This window comes from Lepisosteus oculatus, chromosome 6 (assembly GCF_040954835.1).
Source record: "Lepisosteus oculatus isolate fLepOcu1 chromosome 6, fLepOcu1.hap2, whole genome shotgun sequence".
Taxonomy (NCBI): domain Eukaryota; kingdom Metazoa; phylum Chordata; class Actinopteri; order Semionotiformes; family Lepisosteidae; genus Lepisosteus; species Lepisosteus oculatus.
The window spans coordinates 54832440-54853055 of record NC_090701.1 but is presented as its reverse complement, the minus strand read 5'-3'; the positions used below and the strand labels follow the sequence as shown (position 1 = coordinate 54853055).

Below are 20616 nucleotides of genomic sequence, written 5' to 3'. Positions count from 1 at the left end.
TTGTCCAGACTATAGCTATGCAACTAGTAATATCCCACAGATTTACTTTTTTATTTTTAGTATTTTTCGTGGTGCCCATTTCACATGCCTACTTGCTCCCTTTCTTGAACAGTTTTCACTGTTACTGTTTGGTTTGATTTGATTTCATTATACATTTTAGCACAGGATGGCCTGTTCTTGAATATATTAAAAGTTTAGTCAACTGGTAGCCTCTTCTACTTAAAAAATGCCTTCATACAGAATATATAAAATTCAGAAAGAAAAGCATAGCAATTTGAAACTCGGTATTGTACGAATTAATGCTGATGTTGTCAGTAGCAGCATCTTCGAAAGGTTACAGTACATCCAAATCTCATGTTTTGGAAAAATGTAGTCTTCTTTCATAGCAATGACATTTTTAGCACCTGCCTTCCTGCAACATCTTGCAAATGCCTACCCACGATTTCTGTTAAAAACGTCAAGACTTTTTGAGTCATGTGAGGGCCAGGCTGTCGCGGATGTCGGAAGGGCATGCTGTGGAATGACAAGGAGAGCAGTAGAGACCCTATGCCTAGCGGGAAAAGGGGCAACACAGAGGTTAGCTCAGGCTCAGGGGGTCAGACAATGTTGGTATAGAAACCTATGCCCTCAGGCCACGGAGAGGAGTGACCTGGTGCTAGGCGGGTCTCAGGACATCTGTACCCTCAGTGCTGAGCCAGGAGCAGAGCAGACACAGGAAGTAAACAGGCTACACAACATGACACACCAGAAAAACATGAATAATCACAGGGAACTAGGAACATGACAAAGCCAAGGATATGACCAATATTTCTTGAACTTGAACTTTATTGCCATATGTAACTGGTACATGTACTGGTACAATGGAATTCTTACTTACAGAAAGTCTCTCGACCGTTAAAAACAAAGTGTAAAACACAAAGTGCAGACAGTGCATCAAATCAATATGCAAACAAACAGTAGACAATGTACAAGCAAACAAGTAAACAGTTTGAATGTATACAATGCAGACGTGTAAACAATGACTGGAGATGTACAATAAATAAGAAATCATAATTAGGTAGATGGTGTATAGGTGTGGTCCGAGGGGCACGGCTAAATGTGTTCACCAATCGCACTGCTTGTGGGTAGAAGCTATTGAGGAATCTGGTGGTAAGTGTCTGTGTGCTCTTGTATCTCTTGCCTGAGGGCAGTGGGGTGAAGAGCTCATGCCCGGGGTGGTGACTGTCCTCTGTGATGGCCAGAATTCTACCACTGCAGTGGTCCTCATAGAGCTGTTTAACCTCGGTGAGACCACAGCCGATGAACTTCTAGGCCATATTGACCATTCCCTGCAGTGCCTTTCTTTCTCGAGAAGAGGTGTTGCCGTATCAAACGGTGATCCTGTTGGTGAGGATGCTCCTGATGGTGCAGCGGTAGAAGTTCACCAACACATGTACTGGCATCCCCCATCAGTAGAGGCACCTCAATAAATAAAGGCGCCACTGAGCCTTCTTCAAGATAGAGTCAGTGTTCAGAGTCCAGGTTAGATCTTTAGAAATCTGGATTCCCAAAAACCTAGAGCTGGTGACTGTTTCAACTTCTGTTCCATCAATACTGAGTGGGCTGTGAGTGTGTGGCCTGTGTCTCCGAAAGTCCACTATAAGCTCTTTCGTTTTATTTACGTTCAAGTCGAGGTTATTGCCATGACACCACCTAAGCAGCTGTATGACTTCATCCCTGTAAGTGGACTCGTCATCATCGCTGATCTGGCCTATTATAGTGGTGTCATCCGCAAACCTAATGATGCGGTTGTTGCTGTGTCTTGCTGTGCAGTCGTGAGTGAACAGGGAGTACAACCTTGGACTCAGACAGCAGCCTTGTGGGGTTCCAGTGCTCAGGGTGAGTGGTGTTGATGTTTTATTGCCTGTCCGCACCACCTGTGGTCTCTCGATAAGAAAGTCCAGCAGCCAGTTGCAGACAGTTGCACAGACCTAATCCCCTGAGCTTTGCCACCAGTTGACTGGGTATGATGGAATTGAATGCTGAACTGTACTACACAAACAACATTTTCACATATGAGTTCTTAGTGTCCAGGTGTTCCAAGGCTGTATGTAGAGCCAGGAAGACAGCATCATCCACTGATCTGTTGTTCTGGTAGGCAAACCGCAAAGGGTCCAGGGACTCCTTGATGGAGGAGTTGATGTGTGACAACACCAGCTTCTCCAGGCATTTCATCACCACAGATGTTAATGCTACTAGGCAGTAATCGTTCAGGCACGTCACTTTTTCCTTTTTGGGGAGTGGAACAATAGTGTTTTTTTAGGCAGGTGGGGACAATGGACTGTGACAGGGAGGAGTTAAAGATGTCTGTAAACACTGTGGTCAGCTGGGCTGCACATGTCCTCAGGACGCGAGGTGGTTTCCCATCAGGCCCTGCAGCCTTATGGATTTTCACCCTGCTCAGAGTCTTCTGCACGTCCTGCTCTGAGAGTTTCAGAACAAACTCACCCTGCACATTTGGGGTCTTCTCAGCAGTGCCCGTGTTCAGAGCATCAAAGCAGGCATAGAAATGGTTCAGCTTGGTGTTTTCATAGATTGCTCTGACTTTTAAGAGGGGGTGCAGGGGGTACAATATAAATAATTTGCAAAGTTTGATTCAATAGTCAGTAAATCAATAGAAAATTTAAAGGAGCCGGGTGCAATCCATTTCGCAATTTTATTTATTGAATTCTGTAAATTATTTTTACTGTAGATGTTGTTGTCATTCCCCTTGGAAATTCTATGCCAAGAGTGTCCAGGCATGTTTTTTTTTAACTCCAGAAATTCGGTTTGAAGTTTTTCAAAGGAGAGCTCTCGAAGGAATGAAGTTCTGCATCGGTTTTTCCCCAACAAAGTAAAACTCGAGGTAGTTGTGTATGACGGTTTTCTCCTTCGCATATCTTTTGAATGCTAAGAATATCTGACTGTGGTTTTTTTTTATCAAGACCTGTTTTGACAGATATTTTGCTAGTACTGTACCTGCTGTAAATATTGGTTGTTTAAAAGCATTAATATTTAAGGGTTTATGAATAAGAAATGCAGTGCAAATCATCATTGCAGGCAGTGAAGACTATGCTGGTATGGTGGTGATGTTATACCCCCGGGAAACAGTTTTTCACCTTTGGAAACACGCACAATTATATTCCTTGTTCATTGAATACCGTGTCTTGGCTGCCTCCCAGATAAAATGTTTCCTAAAAATGTTTGCTTTTCCTAGAGCACTACATGTTGGATGAAGCGCATTTGTCCAGTTACCAGAGAAAACTGGCTGTCCATTTGTTTTAAAACGTCACACTTTTGAGAACAGAAATGTGTTTGTTTTGCATACAGAATCACTAATGTGAGGGGGAAATTAAACACTAGTGCAACCTCAGAATTGGATACTATGCGTTTTCCTTAATTGATACAAAAAATAAGCTACTGTTAGGCACAGTATTCACCTTTTTATTTTTTTCTTTATTTTTAAATGAGACATGTTTACATAAATGCAACATTAATATTTCATTATTAATATTTCAATTGTATTTTGTGTACAATTTGTATCGCATCAATTATACCTTCCAGTGCAATTAAAAATGTCTTGACTTTCAATTGCAATATGGCTGACAATAACATTGTTAATAAGTACCACGTTCTGAGATGTCTAAAGTTATATGAAACTCTGTATAAGAGACTTACAGTATAAAGTCTCAGGATACCCCAGAAGATGTCCCATAACTTTGATATATACTGTATGTACCGTATATTCTGTAAATATAATAAGAAAAATGTACCCCTGATTAATGAGTGCATGCATATGGCACATTTTTTGTGTATACTTCTTAATAGGCTGAGTGTTTTGTCATTAATGGATCCACCAAGGCAGAGCCTACTACCAGATAAATAGCAGTCAGGGGAGTGGAGAGACTACAGGAAAAGTAACACACTCATAGAGAACATACAGTATGTTAGACTGATTGCCACTTTGAGACAAAGAGCTATAACATGCTGTACTGTTATTGCTAAAATGTTTCAGTGCTGTTTGTTCATTCACATTCAGCAGTTCAGAAAACATACTGTAATTGTGTAATGCTGTTTTTGCAAGTACAATTACAAATGAGAGGAGGGCATTCTGGCTATCTACTATAACACCTCTGGTAGTTAGCAGCTAATTGCTTCAAATACCTCATCAAGCCACTTCTTGCTGTGATATAGACGAACATGGTGCAGACTAAGACAAGACATTTTATAGACTTATTTAGTAAGTATGAGACAATGTGAGATGAATCCAAGTGACTCATCCCTTGGCACAACTGGGTATTAATATTGTCTTGACTTCTCAGTCAAGTTGCCTCAAGTTGTCTTGACTTCTAAGTCAAGTGAGAGCTATTTGAGAAATGATTGAATTTTTGAAGCACATTACACCATAAAAATCAGAGTATGTAAATGAAGAGCTATCAGTACACCATGCCATATGCTCTGCATACTGTATGTGTGCTGTTTCTTTATTGTCCCATTACTGTTCTTTCTTGTTTAAAGAACATTAACCAGGTAGTCAAACAAGATCTAACTTTTCAAAATCTAGGTAGACATTTTTCCAGAATCTGATTTTCGATTAAGGTGATCCTCTAGTTCACTTTTAAGAATTGCTTCCATATCTTCACATGTAGTAGGAGTCAGACTTATTGGGTTTTAATTATGTTTTTCATTTTTCTGAACCTTGTTATAGATGAGCACTATATTGGCTGTTCTCCAGTCTGAGGGTAGAATTTTGGTCTTCTGTTGGAAGAGTTTATTGAATCAAATGTAACATATTAGACTCTTGGTCAAATCTTTAGACCAGAAACTCATTATTAAAATGTTATACAATTTTGAATACTCAGAGTTTTTGGTCTTCCATTAGGTACTTCCCCTAATGTTTGCAACTTACACTGTGGATACATGAGGTATGTGAAAGCCCACCCAAAAACATATTTGTAATATGAGACTCTGTTTTGCCTGTGGTATGTTACTTGTTGTTGTCAGTCAAAACAAAAGTAGGCAACAGAATGATTAGAGACCACTCCCTGTTATTGTTGATGATAAAAGGCTTGAAGTGAGTACTTTGAAGTTATTTCAAGAACAAAAGATTGATTTAGACATCCTGTCTCATGCGACTGAATTCAAAAGGCACATCTTTTCCACTATGGCAGATGTGCAACAGGTAATAAACTTGGAGAAAAAGTCCTCGAATATAAGACTCTGCTCCAATCTCAGATAAAGAGACATTATGACATATTTTGCTGTTTTAGTTCCAAAATAAATGTGCTAATTTCTCCAGTGAAAAGGGTAGGAAAATAACTATTTTAAGAGAGACATTTTAGGACAACGAAACGTCTTGTATCCAGCAATTTGGGGATCTTTGTTTTGGCTGCATCATGTCCAAATAATATATTTGATCCTGTCTAAAAGTGCAGTGTTCTGAATGTAAATACTGTAGCTGTTGTTTCCACAATGAAAGACTTGAGTTAAAGGTAAGAAAAGCCTTTTGCCTTTGAAAACATTTCTTCTATGTTCAAATATAGGTCTGTGTTTTTTTTTTCCCCAGTTGAGGGAGACCTCAAAATTTAAGATGAGAGAAATGATAAAAAAAATGTTTAATCATGTTTGCAGTGTGTATGTTTTTATTTTTATGGAGTTATTTTGTTCTTTGAAAAATGTTATTTCATTTTAAAGGTTGGAAATGTACTAGTATTTGCCATACTTTTTTTCCATAAAGGATATTTTTTGTGCGTGTGTGTAACATATTTTACATTTGTTACAGGGGGTGAAAATGAAGTAGAAGATATCTGTGACATTTGTGATTTATACCTGCAAGCTAAAACAGCATATTTTATGCAGTGTATTCATCAAAAGTGTCAATGTCTGTTTATGATAACACTACATGGTTGGAACAGCTAGATGAGAAGCCCCTTTATATGGAATGATGGTTTTTCTGGAGATGTTGTTTTCAGTTTGTCAAGTAGGGAATTTAAGGTAAATTAAAAAAGTGTTTACTGGCAAGGAAGGGCATCACTGAAGGTAACCCAGAGCCTAGATATAGAGGCAAAATGTGGTAATGGTCTAAACATTTCAATAAATGTAGGGAAATCTGGTTTCTTCCAAATAGGTTTTAGAAAGCAAACAGAAAAATCTGTCAGGTGTAAACTGGGAATTGAACGACTGTTCAGACAGACCCAACAAGAGCAAAATATCAAAGATAATCTGCTCGCAGTTGTACCAGATTATTTTAAATGCCAAAAACATTCTAAACTTTCCATTGATGCTAAAAAAGTTTATGTTCACTTTGATCACACTTTAGTATGCAAAAAAAGTTTTGCATAAATTGTAATGTTTACTGGAAAATATTAAGATCTTATAAAAAAAGAATGGAAAACATTAATAAATTATATATCTCCTCAAAACGACTCCATCCTCTTTAAAACTTCATCTACTCTAGAGTTCCTCTGTTGACAGTTTTTGAAGTCTGAGTAGTTTGTCTGAATGGTGATATATATGGAATCATAAATACTCAATAACTAGACAGGTTAGCAATAACATTTTAGAAGTCGGTCCTGCAGTGTTCTTTGGTAATATTTCTCACAGTAGATGGTCTAAAGTCCGATTCAACATTTACTGCAAAATGTAAATGTCAGACTTTCGAATGTGGCCTGGGGCCACAATAAGGCATGACGTGATATAAAAATGAAATCATCTGAATTGTAATAGCCCCTAGAAGTTCAGAATAGGATTCATATTTCTCTGTAATACACTGGGTAGTGTACAGTACAAGGATATCTGAATTATTTTCTAGACCCCATGGTATAATAGGATACACTATTATACCTACCCCAAGCGTTCATGTTATACTGTACTCCATAAATCATGGAAAGGTTCAAAAGGGAATGTGACTTTTATGTCTTTTATCACTGCATTGTACTTGCGAACCCATTCAGCATTTTCATGTCAAACAAAATGTTGTTCCCTAATTGAGAAAAATGCAAACATGAGTCTGTCTCCTAAAAATGAGAACATTCTGACTTCAGTTGAGGTTGACCCCTGAGGGGAGGAGGTAGAGAATACTCCACTGTCTCCATTACTCTTTCGTGTCAGTATGGACTGTTCCTGGGTTTCTGTAGAGGAAAAAGCTGTTTACAAAAATACAGTGAATCGTGTCGCAGGACGTGTGAAGTGCGAGGCGTTTTCATCCAATGAAGAGAAGAGAGGAACACTACAGAACAGGCAGGTGACGTACAGTACAGGTGGAGAGATTAGCTGATTGGAAGACTTCTCTATCTTTGTATGGACAACATGGTTCTGACAGCCATCAATGCTATATCTTATTGGGTAATCACGCAGTCAGATGATCTTCCACTGGCCTCGGCGCTCAGAAGGAAAGACACATATTGTCTTCCTATCTTACTGTGATTTTGCGTACCATTCTTGATATTATATGCATGGTGCCTTGTAGTATCATATTGCCCTGCCTGACACAAGCTAAAACATTTCCCAGGTTGTATTTCAGCTTTTAAAAAAATAACATATTAATTCAATGAACTTTTGTGGTGATAGTGCATTCAACAGAGACTGTAAGCTGCTCTAAAACTGGCAGCTTAGCAATGGCAGATGTGCTTGTATTAGACTTTTGCTCAGAGCCAAATTAAAGACATATTAGCATGACCTGATTGGCATTGTGCTTAAGAAATGCTTTTAGGACTAACGATTTATATTAGAGTTTAAATAATCAATTTTAAAATGAATGATGTGAAACTGCTGAGCTATAATCAGTAAAGTTTTATCTAGAGATTTTCCAGAATGTGTATCGCTCCCCAAATGTTTTGACTTTTTTTCCACAATAATTTATAAATTTACTCTTCCACCTTGAGCAAGTACTTTTCTCAACTCTAGAGAAACCAGCTCAAGTTAGACTCAGTGCTGAAATTCAGTGTTAATTTATTTTCCCCCACCTAAGACTACACCAGATGTTGCAGAAACTGACAGACTCTTGCTTTTTGTGCAACATTGTATTTGATCGCACATTTCTGAGTTAATTTTATGTTTTCTGCTCATAAATCTACAGTTTTTAGAAGGTCCTCTTACATAAAAAGTTATCTTATATAAGTCAACCCCTCATCGATATTATTCAACTGTAACTTCAGTTTTGAGACAGTCAGCTAAACCTATTACTCCACTGCTACAGCATTTCACACAGCACAGAGAATAAAGAGTTTTGACTTAGCTTCTGAAGTGACCTGAAGCCCCAGGGCACTAATGGATTCAGAAAAATGTTCTGCTGTAAGAAGACCCTGATACAAGCATATTCTCATCTCTATAAATGTTAGCTCTTCTTTGCAGAACTTCAGACGATTGTTTTTTTGCAGTGGTTATACCCTGCTAAATCATGTTGGGAGTGCTTTAGCACACAGCATGAAGTCTCAGATCATTTGTATATTATTTTTTGCAAAATGCCAAAGAAAATCCCAGATCTTGGCAGTTTGTTGGGAAGACTCAATGGGTTAATTAGAAATATGCTGTTTAAATATTTATTCAACGCTTAATAGGCAGTGGGTGAGGTCCTTGCATCAATGAGCTATTAACTGCCCAACAGATTACACAGTCTGATTGGCCTCCTCTGTTTGTGACATCTTTCTCATCTTTTTATTTTATACTGGTTTTTAATGTTCTGTCTTTGTGGGTTGTTTTTTTTATTTGCATCCTGTGATTTTACCGTGCTCACTCAGTGAGGTGAAGTAAACATGAAATAAAAGCATCTGTTTCTTTTCTACCCTCACATTATAGTTGTTAAAAATGAGCTTGTACTGCGTGTGTATAAAGGAGTAGAGCTTTCATGTTGTGGAACCCATTATTTCACTCACTGTGAGGGGAACATTTGTGCCCTTTCTGGATTTTAACACTTGCTGAATTTAAAACATCATAGTAACAGTACTGAAACAAAACAAAGTTTGTCCAGTGCTGACACCAAAGCTTCACCCTTACTTCGTCATCCTGTAAGAGAGAAAATATTTAAATAAAATGAAACAATTTAAATTCCTGTACCCATTGAGAAGCCCTGGTAACACACCTAAAGTGGACACAATGGTCATTGATAGGTAAACTGTCAATTCACACAAAATCAGAAACGTTTCAGCCTCTCTTATATGGTACAATTCATGACATGAGATTTTTATTCTGAAAATATTAAAATGTTGATAAAGTAGTAAATGATCCTGTTGTTGCATGTACACATTTGAAACTTTGAAAAGATCACATTGTTAGTTTTATTATATTATTTATTATGGTGGAGTTGCTGGATCACAGCTCTTTGGCCCAGGGATTGTGGATTAACATGTACTGGGCAATCTTCTGTGTGGAATCTTCATGTTTTCCTTGTTTGTGTAGGTTTTAACTAGATGCTCCAGTTCTTTCCCAAAATCCATACTAGTGAGGTTAAATTATGTTCCTAAATTGTCCCTGTGTGGATACACTGTGATGTACAGCCATCTACGTATTCTTATACTAAGACTATTAAGCCAAGTATATGAAAACAATTGCTACTTTTTAACAGTTAATTCCTAAAATTATACAATGCAGAGTAAAAGACACCATTTTGATATACAGTTTGAAATAGGGACATAGCATTTTCCATACAGTATCCCATCAGTAGATTCCCAGTGAAACTTTCTCCATAGCATTTTCAGTTTTGTAATTACCAAAAACACTGCAAGTATCTGTAACAAGTGCAAACTGTAAGGGAACCATTTCCTGAGAACAACAAACATTTTCCTCTCCTAAATCTTCTATTAGCATTTGCCAATTATGGTGATGTACATGTACTGTATAATCCACACTCTCTTTGCTGATTGCTGGAGTTTTATGTGTAGAACAGCCTAATGTATACTGTAGTTACACATGATCATTACCGCAATGACACTGAATGGACTTAATATTTTGAGTTTCTTGGTTGTGCACCTATTAGAAATAATTCAGGTGGGGAGCTGCGTCAGCATGCGTGGGCTGCAAAGGAACAAGTAATAGGTTTGTTCCATGCTGTGAAGAGAAGAAAGAAAACACAACGTTTCGGCTGTGGACCATTATTAGAAATAATGATGTGACAACAGAAGAAGTAATAAAAGTTGACAACCGCGAGAAACGTTTCTTAATAGAAGTCATTGCATCAATGTTTTAAGATTTGGACTATTTAAAATAGCTCAGAAATGCTGGATTTTAATGGCTTTGCCGTAAGGGTTATACCACTATGAGTACAGGACAAGCATGATGATAAACCATGTTTGTGTTTAATTTTATTAGTCATCTTACCTACAGTATCAATTGAGTTTTGTATTCTAATTAGCTACATCAAACAAAATTTCTTAGGCTTGTTTTACACTTCATTTCTTTTCATCTCTAGGATAAAAAAGCCTTTGTCTGCTTGAAGGTACTTACATGAATTGGATTAGATCAATCGTGTTGGTAAGACAGCGCTAGCAGAAAACCCATTTGTTCCCCTGAGGGTATGGATGACTTTATTTTAATGGTCTTGTGAAAGAGCGCCTTCAGAAGTTGCACGTGAGAACAGTTACAAACACTGGGATTTGTTTTTTTTCCCAAAATATGGCTACTCAAGTTCAATCCCAGGTCATGCAAATTAAATTATACATATGCATTTACTGTATTATCTATTAAAAAATCAAATTATCAAAAGAATCTTCCAAAACAAGATTAAATGTTTGATTTGGATTGAATTCTTAGCTGTCCTCTGCTCTTACTGTTTTTAAGCATCAGATGTCTTTTTTGCAAACAAAGTCCACAGGAATAGAATATCTCTAGATTCAAAACACTGACATTGACATGCATACATTTTGCATAAGAGTATAATCTGGAAAATTCCAGATAAATCCTGCATCTTTATTTGCGTTTGTTTGTGGGATAGTTTGAAATTCGGTTATGCTAAGAGTCAGCTAGATAAATTAAAGACGGGTATGAATCACTGGACTACACGAAATGAGTAATTGTTTTAAAGAAGAGTCTGTGCCCATATCATGTAACTACTGTCTGATGGTCATTCCTTGGTTTAGGTTTCAAAACCACAGTTAAATATTTTCAGCACAGTATTTTGCAGATTGCTTTGAGAACAAAAGAACCATAACTAATATGGTTATGAGTTAAAGCTTTAAATATAATTAATATAGTTTACCTAGATAAATCAACCATTCAAAGGGCATCGTGTTAGAAAAATAGTGCAGAGCACCATATTCAATTCAAATAAGAATTTTGAATGTGTTATATAATGAAATTAGGGATGTATTTGTAAAGGAAGAAGTGTTTCTTATTGAAGATTTTAACTTCACTTGTACAGATTAGAAAAAATCAGTACGAATGCCTATAATGAAATGGTAGACACGACTCATGACCGCTTACTTACTCTTACCTTTCAATCACTTCATAACAATTCTAAAGGAAGGTAAAATAAATCTTTTATACAGAAAAAAGGGAGGAAAAAGTATCTTTTGAGGCATTAAAAAAACAGAAAGCTAAAGGAAAAAATACACAGCAAGTACTGTTTAAGAACATAAACTACACATTTGAATTGTGAATCACAGAGATTGAAGAGGCTTCCTATGTGAAATGGTGAGCTGTTTGTGTACATACAGTCACTTTTATATTCTAGTGTGAGGAAACAAAAAGAGAAAAAAGTATTATAGTTAAAAATCCTTCCCCCACTTTCTAACTGCTTTATCCAGTACAGGGACTCAGGGGGAGCTGGAGTCCATCCCAGCAAGCAACAGGTGCAAGGCAGGATACACCCTGGACAGGACGCCCGTCCATCACAGGACAGACAGACTCAATCTAGGACTGATTTTACAGAAGCCATTTCAACCTACCCACACTTCCTTGGACTGAGTGGAAAAACATGGGAACACAGGAGAACATACAGTACAAGCCCCATGGAGATAACACCCCTGGAATTGAACCCAGAGCCTCAGTGCTGTAAGGCAGCCATGCTAGCCACTGCGCCACCATGCCGCCCTATTGCTGTTACAACTATGGAATTCAAATCAATGTATGTTAAAATCACACAGGGCAATCGTCAAACCCCATTTAGAATATTTAATTCCATTTAGGACACGAATGTTAAAAAAAATTGCTGCTCTGGAGTCAGGCCAGTGCAGGATAAGCAGGCACATTCCAAAGGAAAGTTCTGCATTCACAGGCTAAAACATCTGAACCCGAAGACACAACTGTGTCTTCATACAGTACAGCGTGTGGAAGTGCATTTTCAAATTGAGAAGTGGAGGCACTTTTCTACAGAACGAGTTTTGAGGGTCTGGAACAAGCAGCCCAGACGGTATACTGTTGTCTTTCAATGGCCTTTCAATGGCTTTCTTTTACTGGCAACTCAAATGAGTTAGAATGGCCAAATGACGCATTCACCTTCGTAACCATTTATGACCTTATTAGAAACCTTTGTAACCTTATGTTCTTATTCTAGCATCTTAGCCTAACATTCTTTATTCAAACACTGGACATGTGTCCACTTTCATCTACACCAGCCACCAGCTGCAGGGGGCACCAGGATGCCACAGGGGTCAGCGTTACTGCCTTGCAGCGCTGGAGCCCCGGAGGTGGTATCTGCGTGGAGCTGGTCGGTTCTCCCCGTGTGCGTGTGGGTTTCCTCCCGGTGCTCCAGTCTCATCCCGCGGTCCAGAGACACTCGGCCCTGCTGTGAGTGCGTGCACGTCTGTGTGTGTTCTGCGCTGGACTGGCGTCCCATGCAGGCTGTACCCAGGCACTCTGGGATAGGCTCAGGCTCCCTCCCAACCCTGAACTGGAAGAAGCTGTTAGTAAATGGATGGATGGATCAGCTGTATAAGGGAAATAGAATTCCTATCATTGTCATTCTGAGTGATGAGCCAATAGCACCTCCCTAGGTCAAACACCACCAAAACAACAGGGGCTCAGACATAAGACTTCACCCTACATTTCCTTGTTAACTTGAGATCTAACAAACCTCAGTTTATTTAATGAAGTTCAGTAAAGGTTACAGAAGAAGGAAGCATGGAAATGACCCCTGCATGCACTAGTTTTTGTATCACTGATGTCACCACTTATGAGCTCGTAAATTTGTGCATTGCATTCTTCTGCATGAACCCCCTTTTGGTCTATATGCCACATAAATCGTCAGTGTAATTTAGATCACATTTAACTTGGGAAGATATCTGGTCTGCCTTTCATTTCTTGCATTTCGGCACGGTTTTCAACAAGTTATCTAATATATCACTGAGGTCGTACAAATAGGTTAGCTCACTGTTGTTTTGCCTTCTAGAGGAATTTTTGTGGTGTCTGAAATTTAATACAAGATGAACTCATTGTTACTGGTTGATCAGGCAAAACATTGTTTAATGATTCATGTCCTTGGTATCATTAACTGACTGTGAACTCAATGTGAACAGTCTCCCTGTTCTTTTTGCCTTGAACTTTTTTTTTAAAGAATCCAGACATCAACAGGAAAATGGCAGGACTGCTCAAATAAATGCAGGTATTTCCTTGCTACAAAATTTATCATAATTATATTTTCACCCCGAATAGCTGCTATGTAGTTAAACAGTACATACTGGATGCAATTAGCTGCAATATATGGATATTACAAGCTTTCCACACATCTGCTGTGTCTGAAAAAGAAATATACAAGGGGGGTACAGGGATGTCTTGAAAAGAAGAATCCCTGAAGGCCAGGTATGCCTGAAGAAGAACAAATTGTTTGAATGAATTTGTAAGAGATTATGGGGTAAGGTCTATGAATTAGATAAATGGTTATTTAAAATGTTGATGTCTATGGCCATGCGTACATTAGTACTAAAGCAGGCAATGGTGACATGATGCTTGTACCATATAAGATCACTTTATTGACCATATACAATTTCTTGCATTAGGAATTTGTCTTTTTGCAGACCCCAGCTTGCTCTCCATGAGTCACACAGGCAGGGAGAGAGAAGCTTGGGGTCAGAGCGCAGGGTCCGCCCCTGGAGCAGCTGGGGTTTAGGGCCTTGCTCAGGGGCCCAATGGAGTAGGATTCCCCTGCCGGCCGCGGGATGTGTACCTGTGTACTAGTCTATTTCAGTCTTACTTAATTCTACTGCGATCACCTTCTTTTCACTGCCACACGCAGATATTTCTGTGTGTTCATTTTATCTTGCCTTTTCTATCCATTCTCTAAGAAAGCGGACTTAGTGAGTTATCTAGAATTGCTTTTATCTTGATTATGAGTTAGTACAGTGCTCTGGCTGTGTTTCAAGGACCAAACAGGTCTGTAACAGGTATGTAAATACTCATAGAATGGTCATTGTTTTAACTTACTGTATAGCAGTGGTTCTCATGTACCAAGTACCACCCCTGATCAAACCAAAGCATCCAAGTACCACCTCCAAGTCACCTTCTCATAGGAACCCCAGAAAATCTCAATGACCAACATGAGCGTGTGCACACACGCTCACACACAGCTAGAGGGTAAGCAGCTTTTTCCTCATGGCTAATGTGTCATATGGGGCAGTGGCCACGTTCCAATGTCCTAATATGGTGGCAGGAGACACTGTGCTGGTCATTAAAGATAAGAACACAACAAAGGTTGCAAATGAGAGGAGGCCATTCAGCACACCTCATCCATTTGGTATTGAGTAGCTAATTGGTCCAAGGATCTCCTCTGGCTGTTTTTTTAAACAAACCGGATTATTGCATTTGAAAGAAACCAGATCCCATGGCACTGTTCATAAGAGTAGAGCTGTTAACTTAACCCGGCTGTTCTGACTAAATTCCTCTGTGGGCTTGCAGAAAGTGGTTTATCCAACTTCCATTCTTAATTGAAATGGTAAAGTGATTTCACACCCCTCTAGCTGATCTGTGAGATGGGGCTGCTGGCACATAATAGCTTTGTCTGCTAGCTTGTTTTTCTCACCTATTGTCTTTTTTGTTAATTGGTTCATGTCGTGCTACATGTATTAGGCATCGTGTCTCTTACCTGCCACAAAAACAAAGGTGCCACCCGAGACAATAAAGGAAGCAAGGAGGTAGCTGTGTAGCATCATCCAGGTGGGTAATGCTCTTCTGTAGTGGATGAATTGGATCTCATCCTACGGGATGTGTAAAACACATTGGAATCCTTTGAGATAAAAATATAAGTGGAATTATAATGGTAAATGTGCCAGATTGCCACTGGCCATAGAGCTTCTTCATTTTCATTATCTTGAAGTTGAGGATGTTTATTAACATTCTAAAAGATGAAGAGTTTATGCTGACAATTGACTTGCTGTAATAATAGGTGGGGTGCAGGCATTACAATGTGACCACAATACTGCTGTGTCAGGAGACTGAACTTCAACAGCAACAAGCCAGCTCTTTATACTAATGTCACACCAATCCACCAGTTGGCCACCAAAGTAGTGTTGAATCACATGATACTGTGGGAGTTCTGTGTGGGGGTTGTAATAGGATTTAGGAGTTTTCTGTGGGAGACAATTGTTAGCAGCCATAGTTTTTACTGGAAAATAGTCATCTTTCTTGTGGTCCCTTTCAGAGTGGTGGATTTTACACACAACTGTGATCCCAAATACTGATTTGTGCGTATGATGTGTAGGTCTTATTGCCATTTCTCACAGTGAGCAAATTTCAGGGGTTTCTTTTCACTGCAGCTAGTAATGGCTTATGCAATGGTGATGGTTTAATTATTTGATGGGCTGTTACATTTACTGAATATGTGCTATTTACATACAGTAGCAATTATTATAAAGACAGTTCTCATTCAGTCCTGAGTAACATAGTGATAAAGTTTGTGAAAACTCACTTAAAGACCTACTGTATATTTTCACTGTAACATACTGTATATGTTCAATGTCTAGTTTTAGTATTGATTTTATTTTCTGTTTTAATGCTGCTCTGTGCTTTAGGTTTGTGGCATTATATAGCACTTTAAGACCTTGAGAACCATTCATAAATAAGATTGTATATTTGTTTTATTTATGAGAGCATAACTATTCAGTGTTGTGACTTTGAATTAGGTGGTGATGATGCAATATGAGAATCCTGTTTTCTGCAAAGGGCCTTAAGGGTTTAATAAGCAGGTTTGTGAACATTGTGGCATTGAGTCTAGTAACATGTTTATATAGCTCATTATAACTCTGGGTTAAGTCAATATGCATTTTTGGGCTTTGTAAACTGTATGTGAGAAAGAGACAAAGCTAAATACTGAACTATATACAGTTTCATTAAATATACTGTATTTTCCTGGAGCTGTGAAATACATTATAGGTCTCGATAAGATATTTTAATATTTGAAATGTGAAATACACTAAAATCCTTTGCATTAACCAAGAGACGGCACAGAGAGGCAGTGCTTAGCATTGCTGTCTTGCAGCGCTGGGTTCAGCTACTGGATTGTTGTCGAGTTTGTATGTTCACAGTCCAAAGGCATACTGGTAAGTTCACTGGCTTCTGGGAAACCTGACCCTGGTGAGAGTGTGTGTTTGTGTCTGTGTGTCTGCCCTGCACTGGACAGGCTGTCCACTGGTTGCTGGGACAGGCTCTGACACCACCTCGATGTTGTATTTGAATAAACAGGTCAGAAAATGGATGGATGTATGGCATTAACAACCGTGTATGCAGACATTACTGTACATGATTGACTTTGCTTTGCTTTGGAGCACATTACAACCTACGCACTGGTTAGAAAGTCTTTTAGTCACATCATTGCCTGTTGGCCATTGATGTTTTTAGTCCAAATACGATCATAAACGTACAATTATTTTACAGTGAAAGAATCGCAAATTATGGAATGACACCCAGTCCTCCTTTTTCGCGTCCCTGCCTAAACTGTCTGCAGATTACAAACACTGCACTACCATAAAATAAACCATGGGTTTACCTACACTGTGTAAATCAGCCAAGTCACAAAAGTACATGACGGAAAATGAATACAGTACTGGCTGAATTCAATTAAATTCAAGCTTGATTATCCTCTGGGGGAAATTTGTTTTATGGCACTGCCCAAAACAATAATAAAAAAAGGAAGACAAACATTACCAACAGAAAACCTGATACTGGTGTTACAGGTGATAAAAGAGTAATTGCATTGCATAATGTTGCAGTGCGGATGAAATATTTAAAACTAATATGAAGGGAAAAGAAGAAAGAAAGGCAACTAAATAACTAGAAAACACTCATGGACAAAGACAAAGATGTGGTACAACAACACAAAGCATGTACCTTAGCGAGTCACTGAGTTTAGTCAGCCTCTGGAAAATGTGACGAAGAGGGAAAGATGCAGAACAAAACACGTGTGAATTTTGCACTGAGCCTCAGAGACAGTCTGAGAAACTTCAGGCTTCCAAGAATGTTCTAGAAGCTCCAGGCCTCAAAGAATGTTCTAGGAGCTTCAGGAATCTGAGAATATTCTAGATGCTTAAGGCTTCGGGGAATGTTCTAGAAACTTCAGGCCTCCGAGAACCTTCTAGGTGTTTCCAGAATGCATTTTCTGAGTGACACAGCAACTCTATAACAGTTGTTGAGAAGGAAGGGGTGTATAATGCATCTGTCTCTTAATGAAATCTGTCCAACTAATGTAATCTGGTGGATATAAAGATTTATCTAATTCTGAGAGACATTCTTTTGCATAGCACTATTGGTACAATAGAGCAGTTGATCTAGATAGTCCTGAGGGTGGATTTGTACTAGATCAGTCAGCTCAGCTGCATTAAAAAGAAACCTACAATTCTCTGTTTCCCATCTGTGTCCATACCGAGGATATTTAGTGACTGTAGTTGCCATTCTGTAACCTAATTATGTCATGTTCATTTGAGGAAGCTGTATCTCACAATTTTGATGTGAAACTGCAGATATCTCATATTTATTTTAAGATTTTAAGCATTAAAGAAAAAATACTGGACTTTAAAGAAAAATATGTATTTGACTGATATATATTTGTCTATGTGCATATACAAAGTTTCAAGGAAAAACTTTGAACTCTGGTTTCCATTTTAATGGAGGGAGAGCACAATATTTTACACCACAGAACTCTGCTTACTGGGAAATTAATGGCTGCTGAAATTCCTCAACTGAATGCTTTAGAAACATTTCTAATACAGCTATTCAGGTAAATGTTTGGTCTTTTTAATGCAATGGAGCTATGGAATGTCATATTTATGGTCACAGTGAGCATTTGCATTGTCTCAGACACACAATTACATGGTGAGTTTAGCACTTTATTGGACCTTATTGACATGTTACTAGATGAAAAGTGTCAGAGTTGTCCCTTAGCAGATTCTAGATCTGTAAAAAGATATGCCCTTCTCTTGCAATTTTTTTCTCTTATGAAAATCTGTGTTAATACAAATATACAATAATAGTACACAATATAACCAGAGGCAGAAAACTTCTGAGAATTGAAAAGTTCATATTAAATCAGGATTTTCCTGCTCTTTGGATATTGCTGCCCCAGTTCCAGGGAGTCTCAAACATCACAAAAATGGAGAAAAGAATCAACAAAAGAGCGTTTATTAATTTCTCACTTGTGAGGGCTAATATCGATGATCCCTTGAGATATATTGCTGCTATGAGCACTGCAAAGTATATTCCACTGTCTTAGTCAGACCAAAGTGCTTTAGAACAACATACTCATGGTTATACTCAGGCTGGTTGAAATGTAAATGATGCAGGTCCCCACACCAACTCTTCAGAAAGGGCAGAGTAAGCCAGAAGAAATAAAACGAGACACAAAATAATTCCAACCTGTTTGTAAGTAACAGTTTCAGACCTTAGATTGACATTGCTTTGAAATCCTTAAGAAAAAAAAACATGTGCCACATTCTCGTCGTGAATTATTAAACCCTTTAAAGCACAAACCAAGGTTCGGACAGGCTCAATATGTAGGATGTTATGGTCTGGAGTGCTTCCTATAGAACAGATTTGTTTTGTACTGCCTAATCTGAATGTGTATGACCAATAGACTGTTTACTGAACAAAAAAAAACTTAATCCCCAGTCATATTTATTTCCTTAACTCTTAACTAACATAAATTGTAAATTAAACTAACTGTAAATGTTTAATTAAAAAAACCAACACATCTAGCTAGAATTGTTATCATTTTAAAATAGTTTGGGTAGATTAACTGGGTTTCCTTGGAGGCTTCTACTGTCATAAACAGGCCTTCAATATAAATTACAGATATGGTGAAGTTGTCTTCAATGGCATATGGTACATGCACTAACCCGAGAGATTAAACTTTTATGAGGATGAGGGAACAGTATCTGTCCAGGTGCTTTTACAGTCTGGGGGTGAAAATGACTCTCTGAGCTGTGCTACAAACACTGTGCACAAAGTTTCTGAAGTGTTTACATGTCCAAGGGGCTTATACAGCATTGTGACCCTTCTTTCAAATAGTCCATCATTTTTGTACTGCACTAATGAGCGAAGAAATACTATAATTGTTTACTCAGGAATGCAAACAGAAATAAGCTAAAATGGAACAAAACTCTTTCACTCTTCACTTTTAAACTTTCAGATAAAAGATATATTCTACACATGTGGAACTGGCGTGAGCAGCCTTTTGCTACTGTACGCAATCTGAGCTCAATCTCCAGCCTGAGCCGAGTGAGAATGTAAGTAACAGCAGCGCTGTCAACGTTTCCCCTTGAGGCCTTGATTGGGGGGGTAATGAAAAGGTGATTTCTCACTCAAGGAATGAAGAAGCAGCGCTTTGAACTGGAGTCAGGAGCTCATTCATCTTCGCATGGTCCACCTCTCGCTCTGTTTATATCCGCAAACAGTGGGACTTAACCAGTACATTCCACACCCCCTTAAAGTTGTGCCTCAGTGGGAGTCCACAGCAGGAAATCCTGCACATGTTTCCCTTTAACTGGCAAGGAGCTCCCGGCCCTGCCTGACACACTCCACACTGCTGGGAGCAGAGGTGGGCCGTGCAGGGGTGCGGATCACTAGGATTACAAAAAACCCGTTCGGGAGGGCCGGCTACGCTCCCGTTTCATGAAAAATTCATCCTCCGAGGCTGCTGAACAAGTGCCCCGCGCCAGGTCAAGCAGGGGGGCGGGGAGGCGGCAAGAGCGTCCCAGCGTCTGAGATGATTTAGATCACCGGCCGGGGAAGACAGAGCTCTGGGAGCTTCAGGAGGGGGAGAAAAAGTAAAACTGAAACTAGCAGGGTGGACTCTGTTCAACAGCTGCATCGCGCCGGGCTCCTGTAACCAATTCAGCACCAGCAAAAGGGGGTGAGTACGTAGCGACCCACCGCCCAGACTCTCATGAGGTCTGCGTTATTGACCACCTGTGCCTGTGGTCGGGGCTGGAGGAATTCGTGTGCTAAGGAACTTGCGCATGGTTTTTCGAACACGGAACTCATTTTTCTGCAGTGCTTCAAGAAGGACACTTCGGCTCCTTACCAGATTAGTGGTTTTAAGACTAATGAAGCTGAAGTCTAAACCGTCGTGTTATGAGACTCGGTGGCCCAATTCTAGTCATCTGGCATATAAAAAAAAGGAGTAAAGAAGTCATTATGTGTTATAATATTGATATGAGATAAATGTTTTGCTCCTGTGCTGCT

At 38.9% G+C, this 20616-nt stretch overlaps 1 protein-coding gene across 12 annotated transcripts in view; it reads left to right on the top strand.

Annotated features, from left to right (window-relative positions):
* The window catches only part of si:ch211-285f17.1 (sickle tail protein homolog), a 287428-nt gene that overhangs the window by 101338 nt on the left and 165474 nt on the right, over positions 1-20616 (top strand). Inside the window, exon 1 of one of the 12 annotated variants that reach the window (XM_069191581.1) lies at positions 19900-20284. The exons of the other annotated variants lie outside the window; for them this stretch is intronic. The gene's annotated coding sequence lies outside the window, so the exon portion shown is untranslated. Of the gene's footprint in view, positions 1-19899; positions 20285-20616 lie in introns of those variants that run through there. 12 annotated transcript variants of the gene reach the window in all.